The sequence below is a fragment of the Oryctolagus cuniculus genome, chromosome 14 (assembly GCF_051225735.1).
Source record: "Oryctolagus cuniculus isolate XC-2025 breed Fujian yellow rabbit chromosome 14, ASM5122573v1, whole genome shotgun sequence".
In the NCBI taxonomy this organism is placed as follows: Eukaryota; Metazoa; Chordata; class Mammalia; order Lagomorpha; family Leporidae; genus Oryctolagus; species Oryctolagus cuniculus.
Window position 1 is genome coordinate 1,412,978 of NC_142880.1, and position 11,844 is coordinate 1,424,821.

Sequence of the window (11,844 nt, forward strand, 5' to 3'; positions counted from 1 at the left end):
GGGCCCTGGGGTGACGCAGCTGGGTGCCTGCCTGCACCCGGGCACGTCCGAGGTGTGCTCTGTCTGGTGTTCTCCCCTTTGGCTGTTGGTGTCTGCTTTGGTACCACGAAAATACCAGCCTCATGCAACGAGGTGGGACGTTCCTCTTCTGTTTTTGGAAGACTTTCTGAAGAAATGGTGGCTTGCTTTATGGGTAGGGTTTTGGTTACTAATTGCCTCATTTCACTTTGTGTAGATCTATGCAGATGGTCTGCTGCTTCTTAAAATTTTATTAATATAAAGAGAACATGTTCCAAGTATTCCATAGGTTCAGCTCCTAGGAGATAGGCATGCCTCCTCCCTCTCCCTATCAACCCCCTTCCTTCCTTTTTCATTAATTTTTACAAAAACGTAATTCAGTCCGCTCTGTAATCATAGGCGGATGGCAGCACTAACCAGGACACTCAACAAGTATGAAGAAAGGCCACAGTTCCACGAGGGCTAAAACAACAATCAGATTACAAGATGGCAGTTTCACGTCCATACTTTTTTTTGTATTCTGTACTAACTACCACATATAAAAAAATTTATCTTTTTTGGGACTGGCCTATTCCATTAAGCATAATGGTTTCCAGTTGCATGCATTTTGTTGCAGAAGGCAAGATTTCACTCTTCTTTTATGGCTGAGCGGTATTGCAGAGAGTATTCACACCACATTTTCCTTATGCAGTCAGTCATCAGTTGATGGACATCTGGGTTGATGCCACATCCTAGCTACTGTGAAGTGAGCTGCAGCACACATGGGGGTACAGAGAACTCTTCCACATGCTGATTTCATTTCATCTGGAGAAGTTTCTGGGAGTGTGTTGCTTGGTCATATGGCAGATCTGTTGTCAAGTCTCTGAGGAAGCTGCTACTGTCTTCCGTAACGGGTGTACGAGTTCACTTTTCCACCAGCAGTGGGTTAGGGTTCCCTTTCCCTACATCCTTGCCTGCAGTTACTCAGTTACTGGTTTTGATGTTCGGATGATGACCGTTCTAACCAGGGTGCGGTGAGCCTCACAGCTTATTTGCGTTTCGCTGATGGCTGGTGATCCTGAGCGCTTTTTTCACGTGTCTGATGGCCGTTTGGATTTCATTCTTGGAAAAATGCCTTTTCATTTCCGTTTCCCATTTTTAAGTGGAGTGTTTGTTCTGTTGTTGTTGAGTTTCTTTAGCTCTTCATAGATCTTGGGTACAATCCTTTATCATTTGCATAGTTTGCAAATATTTTCTCCCACTCTGTGAGTTGCCTCTTCACATTGTTCAGAGTTCTCTTTGCAGTACAGAAGCGTCTGGTTTGGTGTAGTCCCTTTTGTCTGTTTTTGCTGTGATCACTTGTGCTTCTGGGGTGTTTGCCAAGAAGTCGATGCGTATGCCAATGTCTTGCAGAGTTTCCCGAATGTTCTCCTCTGGTGATTTGATGGTATCGGGTCATAGATAAGATTTGGTGTATCCTGTAAGTGTGATATGTTGTGTTGTCATCTTTGTTCATTTGTAGGAGTTTTTATTTCCTTTTTTCATTTATTCTGTGACTCACTGATCATTCAGGAGGGTGTTGTTCAGTCTCTTTGTATATTTTCCAAAGTTTCATTTTTTATGATTTATTTATTTACTGAGTTTCTTAAATCATTAATATCCAGCTTCAGCTGGCGCCGTGGCTTACTAGGCTAATCCTCTGCCTGCGGCGCCGGCACACCGGGTTCTAGTCCTGGTCGGGGCACCGGATTCTGTCCCGGTTGCTCCTCTTCCAGGCCAGCTCTCTGCTGTGGCCCGGGAGTGCAGTGGAGGATGGCCCAAGTGCTTGGGCCCTGCACCCCATGGGAGACCAGGAGGAAGCTCCTGGCTCCGGGCTTTGGATCGGCGCAGCGCCGGCCATGGCAGCCACTTAGGGGGTGAACCAACGGAAGGAAGGTCTTTCTCTCTGTCTCACTGTCTAACTCTGCCTGTCAATAAATAAATAAATAAAAGAAATCCAGCTTCATTCCACTGTGGTCAGAAAAGGTACATGGCGTGGTTTCAGTTTTTTCACTTACTAGTACTTGCTTTATGGCCTAGCAGGTGGTCTGTCCTAGAGAGGCTCCACGCGCTGATGACAAGCATGTGTGTTCCACAGCTGTGGGAGGAAATGACCTGTAGATGCCGACTAGGTCCATCTGCCCGTGGTGTGGATTACTGAGTTGCTTCTTTGTTGACTTTTTGTTTGTCTAGTGGATCTATTGATGAAAGTGGGGTATTGAATTCCCCATTATTGTTATATTAGAGCCTGTGTCTTCCTTAGGTCTGTTAACGTTTGTTTTAAATGGGAAGGCATCCTGGCTTTGGGTGCATATACGTTTACTGTAGTCACTTCCCTGCTCAATCGATCCCTTAGTACCCTTATCTCTTTTTAACAGTTTCTGTGCTGACGATGATTTTCTCTGACACTAGCGTGGCTCTGCCTGCTCCTTTTTGCCTTCCATTAGCAGGGATCATCTCTTTCCATCCTTTCTCTTGTAGGCAGAAAATAGATGTTTTTTTTTTTTTTTGACAGGCAGAGTGGACAGAGAGAGAGACAGAGAGAAAGGTCTTCCTTTTGCCGTTAGTTCACCCTCCAATGGCCACCACGGCCAGCGCGCTGCAGCCGGCGCGCCGCGCTGATCTGATGGCAGGAGCCAGGTACTTCTCCTGGTCCCCCATGGGGTGCAGGGCCCAAGCACTTGGGCCATCCTCCACTGCCTTCCAGGGCCACAGCAGAGAGCTGGCCTGGAAGAGGGGCAGCCTGGACAGAATCCGGCGCCCCGACCGGGACTAGAACCCGGGGTGCCAGCGCTGCTAGGTGGAGGATTAGCCTAGTGAGCCGCAGTGCCAGCTGATGGGTCTTAATTTTTAATCCACTCAGCCAGTCTGTACCTCTTAGTTGGAGAATTTAGGCCATTTACAGTCAAGGTTATAATTGATAAGTAACGGCTTGGTTATGTCATTTTTTTCCATAAACATTCTTACTGTTTGCTTTGGAATTCCTCTGTACTTTTTAAAAAATATATATTTATTTATTTGAAAGTCAGAGTTACACAGAGAGAGGAGAGGCAGGGAGAGAGAGAGAGGGAGAGAGAGAGAGGTCTTCCATCCACTGGTTCACTCCCCAGTTGGCTGAAACAGCTGGAGCTGTGCTGATCTGAAGCCAGGAGCTGGGAGATTCTTCCTGGTCTCCCACGTGGGTGCAGGGACCCAAGCACTTGGGCCATCTTCTACTGCTTTCCCAGGCCATGGCAGAGAGCTGGATCAGAAGTGGAGCAGCTGGGACTTGAACCGACGCCCCATAAGGGATGCCGGCACTGCAGGCGGTGGCTTTCCCTGCTACGTCACAGCACCAGCCCTATGGAACTCCTCTGTGCTTGTACTAGGAGATCTTCTGCCCTCGCATCCTTTTATGAAGAGGACTGTGTGTCTCTGTTTCAGTGTGCAGCACATCCTTATGTATCATTTGCATGAGTGGTGACAGATTTTTCCGATTTCTGGTTGTTTTCCAAGGTCTTTATTTCACCTTCATTTATAAATGGGCGCTTGGCTGGGTACAGTATTCCGGGTTGGCGGCTTTTTGTTTTAGGACTTGGACTGTGTCTCCATTCTCTCCTAGCCTGCAGGGTTTCTGATGAGAAGTCAGCTGTCTGTCTAATTGCAGATCTTCTGAAAGTAATCTGGCATTTCTGCTGTGCACATTTTGGAATCTTTATGTTTTACTTTTGAACGTTTGACTACGGTGGGTCGTGGTGAAGATCTTTTCTGGTCACGTCTGTTAGGAATTCTGTGTGCTTCCTTACTTGGACTTCCGTAACTTTCTCCACATTAGGGGATTTTTCTGCTGCCATTTCACCGAACAGGCCTTCTAGTCCATTCTCTCTCCCACACTTTCAGGAACTCCTAAGACCTGTGTGTTTGGTCGTTAGCCAGTATCCTGTAAATCTTGAATGCTATTGCAGATTTTTCTTATTGTTTCTTCTACATTTTTTTGACCGAGATATTTCTAAGGATTTGTCTTCCATCTTGAGTATTCTTTCTTTGCCTCACCAAGTCTATTGTCAAGGCTTTCCACTGTATTTTTTATTTGACAGATTGCATTCCTCATTTCTAATATTTCAGTTTGATTTCTCTTCAGTTCTGTCTTCCAGCAGAATTTCTCGTCCATGTCATGTGTGGATTTCTTTAGCTCAGGTAGTTGCTTCTTTGTGTTTTTGAGGAATCCTGTGATCATTCCTTGCAATTCTTTTTCGAGTATTTCATAAATCTGTTCACCTTCACATCCTAATACTGAAAGGTTGTGTTCCTTTTGGGGAGACATACTGTCTTCTTTGTTCCTGTTCTTGTGTTTCTATGTTTGGTTGTAGGCATTTGTGGAAGCGTTCATTGGTTTTCTTCTCTGATGGGTTTTACCTTTGACCCAGACCTCTGTGGCTTAGTGCAGGGTCTGCTCCTTCAGTGGATACCCAGAGGTGTGTGCTGGGCGGGGCCAGCGAGCTCAGCCAGCGTTTAGGGTGGGGCAAGGGTGTGGCACCCCAGTTGGGTGTGGTAGGTCTCCTCTCTGGTCAGCAGGGGCTGGCACGACCACAGGGTCTGCTCCCCTCTGCCGAGTGGGCCCAGCCACCCAGGGACCTCGCCCACAAGGGGTCTGTGCGCTCCTCAAAGGTGATGGTGGAGCCTTGAGCCTCTGAAACCAGACACAGTGAATGCCCACGGACCCGGCCACATCCTGCCACACGCCCTACCACCCAGTCGCGGGGCGCAGGGGACCCACTCTCAGCTCCCCCCGAGCTGTGGCATTCCCAGAGTCGGCTGCCTGACAGAGGATGCTCCATGTTCGGCCTTGGCAGAGTGGGAGGGAGGGGATGGCCCCACGGGCCCGGGTAGGCGCCCTGCCCCAGGCCAGACTCTGTCAGTGGGCCTGCAGGTCTGTCTCTCCGGTGGAATCCTGCAGTGAGGCGCAGGCCACAGCCCCTCGCCCGCCGGCTGCCCTGCCTGGCTCCCAGAGGACGACGTCCCCTCCAGCCACGGGCTCATCCCTGCTGCCGCCTGGTGCACTGCGGAGGCCGCGCCAGCCGCTGATGCCCCGGGAATGCAGTCCCTCCCCTTCCTCTGTTGTCTTCCCGCGCCCAGAATCAGCGCGGCTCTCTCCTGCTCGGCCATCTTCTGTCCGCCGCTCTGTTTCCTCTTGAGCCAGCTTTTGTGGTTTGTGTCACTCGAGAAATTTGTCTGTTTGCTCTGCGCTGTCTGATGTGTCAGTCTAGTGTTGTCCGCAGTAGTCCCTTAGGGTCCTCTTATTCCTATGAGGTTGATAACAATGTGCCCTCTTTCAGGCTGGCGCCGCGGCTCACAGGGCTAATCCTCTGCCTTGCGGCGCCAGCACACTGGGTTCTAGTCCCTGTCGGGGCCCCGGATTCTGTCCCGGTTGCCCCTCTTCCAGGCCAGCTCTCTGCTGTGGCCCGGGAGGGCAGTGGAGGATGGCCCAAGTACTTGGGCCCTGCACCCCATGGGAGACCAGAAGAAGCACCTGGCTCCTGCCTTCAGATCAGCGCGGTGCGCCGGCCGCAGAACGGCGGCCATTGGAGGGTGAACCAATGGCAAAGGAAGACCTTTCTCTCTGTCTCTCTCTCTCACTGTCCACTCTGCCTGTCAAATAAATAAATAATTTTTAAAAAATTAAAAAAAACAATGTGCCCTCTTTCATTTCTGGGGTCTCTTGGGTTGTGCCGTCTGCCGTCAGTGTGGCACCTGGTGGGAAATGCACACAAAATCCGCTGTCACCCGCAGCATGATGGTGTCACCCACCGCGTCGGCTCTGTGGGACCAGAGCAGACTTTGTCTGGTGTCCTGGTGTCATGACAAGTGCTGCAGCCCTGAATGTGTGGTCTCTCAGTCCCACTGTGGGTCACATAGCACTTGCTCCGGCCTTGGCTGCCGTAAGGGCTGAGAGTCAGTGTGCAGACCTGCTGTGTTAGTCCCTAGTCCCCGGGGCAGCCGCCAGCAGGTCCCCGGGGCAGCCGCCAGCAGGGTGGTGCGTGAGAAGTCAAAACCAAGACTGTTTGCCCGTCTCATCCTAGCTTATGGTGGCGGCCAGCACCCTGGACCCTGGTGTGGGGAGCAACTGGGAGCAACTCGGACTAGACTAAGTTACTGGAATTAAGACTTATTCTATGCATCTGCTCTCCCACAATATGGCGCTGAGAAGGGAGAAACAGCTTCTACACAGCTGCCTCCAGTTCAACCAATAAACTGTAGGACCTGCTCCTGATTGGAGGAGGGCAGCGTGCTCGGCGTGTGGGTAGCAGAGTTGGGATTGGTGGAAGAGGACTATAAAGGAGGAGAGAGACAACATGCACGAGGAACATCTAAGGGGAACATCTATCTGAAGGAACACCTGTGCAGCCCCCGAGAGAGCCGGCCGGCGGTGTGCCGCTCCCCCGCGGAAGTGGGGAAAGTGGCAGGGGGAACCACCCTTCCACGGAGGTGGAAGGGTCGGTAGCCAACCCGGGAAGAACCAGCAGCAAACCCGGGGAGGGCCGAGCAGACAAAAGAACAGCGCAGGGTCCTGTGTCATTCCTCCACGAAGACGGGGAGCGACATAATGGTGCCGTGACTCAGATATGAAGCCTAGGCAGGGCTTAGTGTCGTTCCTCCATGGAGAGGGGGAGCGACATAATGGTGCCGTGACTCGGATAAGGAAACTTAGGAGGGAAGAAGCGGAAAGAAACGGGAAGAAGTGGGAAAATACCGGAGAGACTAGCAAAGAGCCTAGGGAAAAGCCGGACAGAAAAGGTGCCGGAAGAAGCTATCGAAAGCCTAGGCATAGACTCAGATACGGACTGTGGGAAAGAAGTTAGGATTTAAAGTGAAAGCAAGAAGAAACTTAGACTCAGATACGGACTGCAGGTTGAAAGTGAAAGTGAAACCTATAAGAAACTTAGACTTGGATACGGACTGTGGGGAGAAGCCAGGAGAAATGAGGGAGGAATATTGTTGGAAGAAACTTAGGAAACATACCGGGTAGAGAAAAATATGTTAGGGAGGATGAAGCCGCGGGGGCAGGCCGAGGCGGAGATGTAAGCTATCTTGGAATTCTTCAAGTCAGCCCGGGGAGCAAAAGTCGAAAATCTGGAACCAGAGGCAGAGACGTGGGCCGCCAGGTTGGAATCCATCAGATTAGCCCAGGGAGCAAAAGATGGGAAGGCAAACCGAAAGGCGCAGACGTGAGCTAGGTTGAATTCGCCAGGTTAGCCCGGGGAACTTAGATTGAATGCCGGTGGCGGAAACGTGAGCTGGGCTGTGTGATTCGCGGAAGCCGCCGCGTGCAGAGAGAGCACGGGGCGTGAATAGATAGGGAACGCGGGGCTGGCGCGAAGGCCGTGGTGCGGGTGCGAAGGACCGCGGAGCGTGCGAAGCCAAGCCGTGCAGATGAGAGAGGCGCGGGCTGAAGCGGCACAGAGCCGGGAAGCTGCCGCGGGGGAGGCGCCGAGAAGCTGCCTCGGGGCGGGCGCCGGGAAGCCGCGGGAAGTTTAGAAGTAAAATGAGAGAAATAGGAATGCTGGCAGATAGAAGTAAAATAGGAGAGATAGGAATGCCCAGAGATAGAGAAATAGAGAAAAATAAGGCCTCCCCACACCATGGCAATGAGAGAGCTTGGATTCGGTCTGCCTGATTAGGCGATAAGCACCAGCAGGCAGCTCGACCAGAGTATGAGCTGCAGGTCACCGAAGAAAGGCACGAATTAACATCAATAAGTCTCCCCACAATACGGCAATGAGAAGGCTCGGATTCGGTTTGCCTGATTGGTAGGGCTTGTAAGCCCCTGCAGGCAGTTCTAGCAGAGCAGAGCATGCGCTGCAGGGCACCGAACACAGGCACGCATCAGCGCCTAAAAACCTCCTCACAACATGGCGAAGAGAGGACCCGGATTCGGTTTGCCTGATTGATAGGGCTTGTAAGCACCTGTGGGCAACTCTAGCAAGCAGAGCAGAGTGTGTGCCGCGGGGCACCGAAGACAGGCGTGTATCAACGCCAAAAATAAAAAGAAAGGGGGATCTGTGGGGAGCAACTCGGACTAGACTAAGTTACTGGAATTAAGACATTCTATGCATCTGCTCTCCCACAATATGGCGCTGAGAAGGGAGGAAACAGCTTCTACACAGCTGCCTCCAGTTCAACTAATAAACTGTAGGACCTGCTCCTGATTGGAGGAGAGCAGCGTACTCGGCGTGTGGGTAGCAGAGTTGGGATTGGCGGAAGAGGACTATGAAGGAGGAGAGAGACAACATGCACCAGGAACATCTAAGGGGAACATCTATCTGAAGGAACACCTGAGCAGCCCCCGAGAGCCGGCCGGCGGTGTGCTGCTCCCCCGCGGAAGTGGGGAAAGTGGCAGGGGGAACCACCCTTCCACGGAGGTGGAAGGGTCGGTAGCCAACCCGGGAAGAACCAGCAGCAAACCCGGGGAGGGCCGAGCAGACAAAAGAACAGCGCAGGGTCCTGTGTCGTTCCTCCATGAAGAGGGGGAGCGACACCCCGGTGCTGCTGGAACAGAGCACCTGAGACGAAGAGGCTCAGAGGGACAGCCGGGTGTGGCCGGCAGTTCTGGAGGCTGCCCGGGGTTGGGCTCTGGCCTCTGCAGGTGAGTGGGGGAGGAGCGGCACTGAGCTGTGCTCTTGAGGCCTGAGCACCTCCCATCATGCCCCAGCCCAGCATGGCTGCCCTGGGACTGGCTCTCCGCAGGAGTCTCTGAGGGCCCAGCATCGGGCCACAGCCCTGGGCCCTGTGTGTCCCTGGCCGGCAGACAGAGAGAGAGGTATTCCATCCACTGGTTCACTCCCCAGATGGCCACAATGGCCAGGGCTGGGTCAGGCCAAAGCCAGGGGCCAGGGGCTTCTTCTGGGGCTCCCACATCGGTGCAGCGGGCCAAGCGCTTGGGCCACCTCTGGCTGCTTTCCCAGGCGCATCAGCAGGGAGCTGAATGGGAAGTGGAGCAGCCAGGACTCGACCGTTAACACCAAGCGCCAACTGCAGTGACCTCGTTGTAGCACAATTACACACAGCAAGACGATGCCCAGGGTTAGGACTGCAGACACAGCTCCACAAACCCTCTCCTGCAGGGGCACGCGGCCAGCCTTCCTGGGTGCTGATCCGACAGGCTCACCACACCTGTTGTCTTCCTGTCACTCACGGTTGCTGAGTCAGGAAGCCACAGATTGCTGGGCCCGGGCTCGTGTCCCTGGTGCGAGGAAGAGCCGTAGGTGAACGTTAGCAGGACAGCAAGGCACGCGCGGGACAGCTGTACTCAGCGTGATCCTGGTGCATCCGTTCTACAGTCGGGAGCCATAGGGCGTGGGGTGTGTGGAGGGGCAGTGTTGGCTGACTGTTCACAGGGGGCGTGGGGTGTGTGGTGGTGCAGTGTTAGCTGACTGTTCACAGGGGGCATGGGGTGTGTGGATGGGCAGTGTTAGCTGACTGTTCACAGGGGGTGTTGTGTGCATAGGGGCAGTGTTAGCTGACTGTTCACAGGGGGCGTGGTGTGTGCATAGGGGCAGTGTTAGCTGACTGTTCACAGGGGGTGTTGTGTGCGGAGGGGCAGTGCTAGCTGACTGTTCACAGGGGGTGTTGTGTGCATAGGGGCAGTGTTAGCTGACTGTCAGGGTCTGTGGCCTGGGTGGGTTTGAGTGCTCCACGCATCCTCACCCTCTTGTTGAAATCTTGGGCGTATTGTGGTGTGAGGTGCATGACTGGAGCAGGAGAGCGGGCCGGTGCTTTCACTGTCAGGACGTTGTGACGAGCGAAGGCCATCACAGGGCTGCAGCAGGTGTGCTGGGCCAGCACCGGTGTGGCACCTGTGGTGTTTGGCTGCACAGGGAAGAGGTAGGGCTGGGGGCTGCCGGGGGGCTGGCCTCCTCAAGTCCGTCTTGTAGCCACCTCTTTGCCGACATCCTTCCTGCCCGTGTTTCCCTGTAGCCCGGTTCCCTGGAAGGTAGGATTAGCAGCTTTTTTCTTAGCTGTTTGCAGCTTTGGGTCTGAAAGAAGGAAGTGAGGAAGGAGAGGGAGGGAAGAGAGAGCAGGGGAGAGCGTGCAGGAGGGAGTTGGGCATGGAGCACGGGGAGTTGGCTGCAGGCTGGGAGGAACTGCGAGTCCAGGGCCTCTTCCTGGTTTGGGTTTCTCTGCAGGCAGCGCCCGCACTGAGGACTGGGCAGGGCCTTGGGAGGCTCCCAGGAAGCGGGGCTGAGGGAGCCGGGAGCCGGGAGCCGGGAGCCGCGGGCCAGGGTACAGTGGAGCATGGAGGTGCTCAGGTCTGTCTTCACCGTTCTGATTCCGCCCCGCAGGGTTACCTGTGTGCGACAGGTCTTCCACGGAACAAAGACCGGACGTTGTCTTGGGCTTGTCGGGAGAGCTGTTGTCCCTCCCCGTGCCCCCGGGACCGGGCACGGATAGGTGGTCGTCGGACACTGTCCGCCTGGCAGTCCCTGCTGTCTCCCCGACCAGCTGCTGGGGCTGCCTGCGTTTCTTGACGTTGCCGGGTTGTCTGAGCGCAGGCCCTCCCGGCTCGCTTAGCACTGACGTGAAACGTGTCGTGGAGGGTAGGGCCTCGCCCTCTCGCCCGACTCAGGTTCCCTCCCTCTCAGAATCACGTGTGTGCGTGGCCTGGGGCCAGGCAGAGGCCCCGTTCACACTCGGAGCATTTGTTCTGTGCTCAGAGACACGCACGGAGCTGTGCCCAGGGCGGGGTTCTGCTGGGGACGGCCCAGCCGCCTGCCTGGGTCTGGGTCTCCCTCTCTGCCCAACCGGACCTCCCAGCCATTCTTCCGGTCACCACCCTCGGAATGAAGCTTTCTTCTCCTCCACTGCCTGGTGTCACCAGGATCTCCCCTGGCTCTGACTCCGTCTCAGCCGCCATGTTGGCGTCGTGCACCTAGTGCGTGGCTTGTTAGCATCTGGTGTTGCCTTGGAGCGCAGCTGAAGCCGCTGGGTGTGGGACTCGGCCTCCGTCGTGTGTGTTCTCACTGCAAAGCAGCCGCGAGTGCCTGGGAGGACGGAAGGCCTACCGGAGCGTGTCCTGTCCCACGTGGACAAGCCCCATGGAGTGAGCAGGCTCAGACCACGCGGGTGCTGCTGCCGGAGGCTGGGGGAGGTGAGCGTTCCGGGCCCTGAGTTGCCGTTTGGGAAGGTGGAACGGTTCAGGAGGTGGATGCCCGCAGTGGTCGCCACCAGTGAGGATTTGCAACATGGACTGGATCGGCTCCCCCCCGGCCGGCTCCCTTTTTCCCAGACAGCACACGTGCACCAGGCATTTGGTTTGGGTTTGGCTTAGAGCTCATGTCCGCGTGAGAACAGGTAGCAGGGTCCCCAGAAGCCGCCGTTCCATTCCAGCCTAACAGCTCAGGTCTTTGGTTTGGTTTGATTTTTCCACCTGGAAGACACAGACCGTAGCACTCACGCCTCTGTCCATGGCGTCGCTGTGAGGATTAAACAGAACGCGCTGCGTGGAAGGCCCAGCCGCGAGTGGACCAGAGGGGGCCCTGCAACACCACAGCTTCCCCCTCGGGGACCACCTAGGACCGCCTGCCTGGAAGGCGCCCCCTTGTGGCTGCGGCAGCAACCCCCCCACCCCCAGCTCAGGCTCTTAATCCAGGACCCGCCTGCCCCCCACAGAAGCAAGGCAGCTCCTGGTCCATCTGTCCCCAGCTGTGCTCCCACCCTCGGTTCCAGCTTGAAGAGGAAGGACCTGGAGTGTGGTGGGCTCTCGCCCCGTGAGGCCCGGACACCAGCCTTCCCCGACCACAGCCTGTGTGCCCTCCAGCGGGTGTCCTGGGA